This window comes from Vicia villosa, linkage group LG5 (assembly GCF_029867415.1).
Source record: "Vicia villosa cultivar HV-30 ecotype Madison, WI linkage group LG5, Vvil1.0, whole genome shotgun sequence".
Lineage (NCBI taxonomy): Eukaryota > Viridiplantae > Streptophyta > Magnoliopsida > Fabales > Fabaceae > Vicia > Vicia villosa.
The window spans coordinates 18,696,149-18,699,442 of NC_081184.1; positions in this window are offsets into that span (position 1 = coordinate 18,696,149).

Here is a 3,294-nt window from a genome sequence, read left to right on the forward strand (position 1 = left end):
TGCCACAATGGAATCTCGTCCCCACAAGACTAATGCATGCAAGAAAACATGCAATTAGAAAGTCTGAAACATTTAAATGTGACAAGACTAATGTATGCAGGCTAGGGAATCTCTTACACACCTATGCAATTATGGCAGTCGCCAACGGGGGTGGCGACGACATTGATTTTTCATAGTTGTCGCCAACTGGGGTGGCGACGACATTGATTTTTAAGAGTTGTCGTCACCGGGGTTGGCGACAACATTGATTTTTAAGAGTTGATTCATGGACCCATACTTTAAGTCTGTACGCAACAATACTTTTTTCTACCCAATAATATTATAAATTAGGGGCTCCTATGGTTGAGTTTACACACAGATACACAAAATCCAAATACCAAACAATCACACAAACACAACCATGCCTCGCCGGACAACCATTAGGCCAGACGGATGTCACAGGACAACAGAGCTGCCGCCCCGCAGATCAACATGGCGTGCCGAACTTGAACCGGAGTATCGCAGAAGGAACGGACATGTCATATTCTTACCCGTCAAACCTCCCATGCCAGTTCTATTGTGGAATATCTCTTTCGTCGAGCAACTCAAGAGGACTCTCATGTCTTTTTTAGAGGGGGAGTACGAATCCGACGAACAGATAAGAAGCATCAAGAGGCTTAAAACAAGGGCCATTCAAATGATGCATGGACCCAATGACATTGTTTTAACCGTAGTAATTTCTTAGATGTTTTATTTTTTTTGAATGATTTAATGTTTTCCATGTATTAATGATTTGCATGACCTTTTAATGTACCTTTTAATTAATGAATGAATTAATGTTTTCCATGACATCTGCGCTATTTTAATATATATATATATATATATTTTAAATATGTTAAAATAAAAACAATTAAAAAAAAAAACAAAAAAAAGTTAAGATAACTCAGTGCAAAGAATAGTTAAGGTTGCATGCAAGAGTACACACAATACAAAGTCTGGAGAGCAAATAACCATGACAAGAATACATGCATGCCACAATGGAATCTCTTACACACCTATGCAATTAAGGAATCTCGTCCCCACATCTTACACAAGACTAATGCATGCAAGAAAACATGCAATGAGAAAGTCTGAAACTTTTAAATGTGACAAGACAAATGCATGCAGGCTAGGGAATCTCTTACACACCTATGCAATTAATGAATCTCGTCCCCACATTTTACACAAGCATGCATGCAAGAATACAAAGTCTGAAACATTTAAATGTGACAAGACTAATGCATGCAGGCTAGGGAATCTCTTGCACACCTATGCAATTAATGAATCTCGTCCCCACATTTTACACAAGCATGCACGCAAGAATACAAAGTCTGAAACATTTAAATGTGACAAGACTAATGCATGCAGGCAGTCGCCAGAGGGGGTGGCGACAACATTGATTTTTTATAGTTGTCGCCAAAGGGGGTGGAGACAACATTGATTTTTCATAGTTGTCGCCAAAGGGGGTGGCAAAAACATTGATTTTTAAGAGTTGTCGTCACCGGGGGTGGCGACTTGCTTCGTGTTAAGTGTTCAACTGTTGCATGCACTTGTCTTCTCACAATTAATTGTGGCAGACTTTTATTGCACCAAACACATTTAATTGTGTTTTGTTTTGGCTATAAATAGGTCCCCATACTTGTTCATTTTCTTCATCACCAAAGAACTATCATCAAACTTACTTTCATCAGAACAACTAGTTTTCATCATCAACAAAAATGTCTCTCCTAACAATGGGTGAAGAGCATCGAGGAACCATTGCAAACATCGCCGATTACGTAAGTTTGAGTAAATTCAATTTATTTATGTTCTAAACACTTAAATTTTCTAATAATATTTACTAATTTCAAACATTCAAATACTTATGGTTCATCGTTTTTTTATAGGATATCACGAGATTTAGAACCCGTGCGGGACCGATAAGTCCTCCGGACCCTTGGATTGTGCCTTACCTTGAGCGTGCGGGGTTTGGGAAGGTAATTAACTTAATAAGTACCTCAATCGATATGAAGTTTATATTAGCATTGTGTGAGCGTTGGAGGCCTGAGACCCATACTTTTCACCTTCCAATGGGTGAATGTACCGTCACTTTAGAGGACGTGTACATATTATTGGGTCTCAACACAAATGGAAAGGCTGTGTTTGGCAATGTCCAACAACCAAACGCTCTATGCGTCGAATTGTTGGGTGTTGATTTAATAGAGGGTGAGGGGCGACAAAGAGGTAGGGGCCAAGGTATAAAGCTTTCTGGCCTTCAACTAGCTTATCAAGGCCTTGAGTTGAATGAAGGCTCTAGCAAAGAAAGTATACTACAAAAAACTAGAATGTATATTATGTTGTTATTTGGTAGATTTCTATTTCCCGAAGGCACGGGGAATAGTGTTAATTTTATGTACTTGTGTCTACTTGAGGACATTGATGCAATTAAGACGTATAGTTGGGGTTCGGCGGTATTGGCATACCTATATAGCTTTTTGTGCAAATGTGCAAAAAAGGATAGCTGTACATTTAGTGGATGTGCATTCTTGCTACAAACATGGGGATGGTGGAGAATGCCGGTATTAGCCCCAGCAAATCCGCACATTTACGTCTTCCCTTATGCGTCAAGGTAACTTAGTGATCTTATTTTAATTACTTCATTTTTTTCCATTATTAATTGTAACTATATTGATTTTTTTTTAATGTGTTTAGGTTTAATGCCCTCGGGATGGACTACACCAATACGCCAGTAAACAAAATCATTTTTTACCGCCAACTATTGGATCGATTAAGACCCCAAGATGCAACACCACTAAACATTTCCATCTTATAAATATATTTGTAAAATTAACTATCTTAATAATTTGAAATTAATATTTTTTTTGTTGCAGTTTCTTTGGAGACCTTACTTGGGTTTGGACCACGTACCCGACCGTAAAGAGGCAGCTGTTTGGACGGCAAAAACACCCATCATAAGGTTCACTACTATGGAGATGCACCCAAGTGACCGTGTGAAGCTCCAATTCGGCATGCATCAAGGTATCCCTGACCCCCCTGAGCCTGACTCTTTGGGACGTTGGCATCTGGCGAAGGTTAGCGAACAGTGGTACGTAGAAAATTGGCAGACGTTTGCTAGAGATCAACGTAAAATATGGGCTAAACGTTCCAACACTGTTTTACAATTTCCTGTGGCGCCGGAAGAAATGAAACCAACGCCTGAATATGTCAACTGGTACAGATCGGTCACAAATCCCGAAATGTTTGTGTCTGCCCCTTTCTATTTGGCTGACCCGCGAG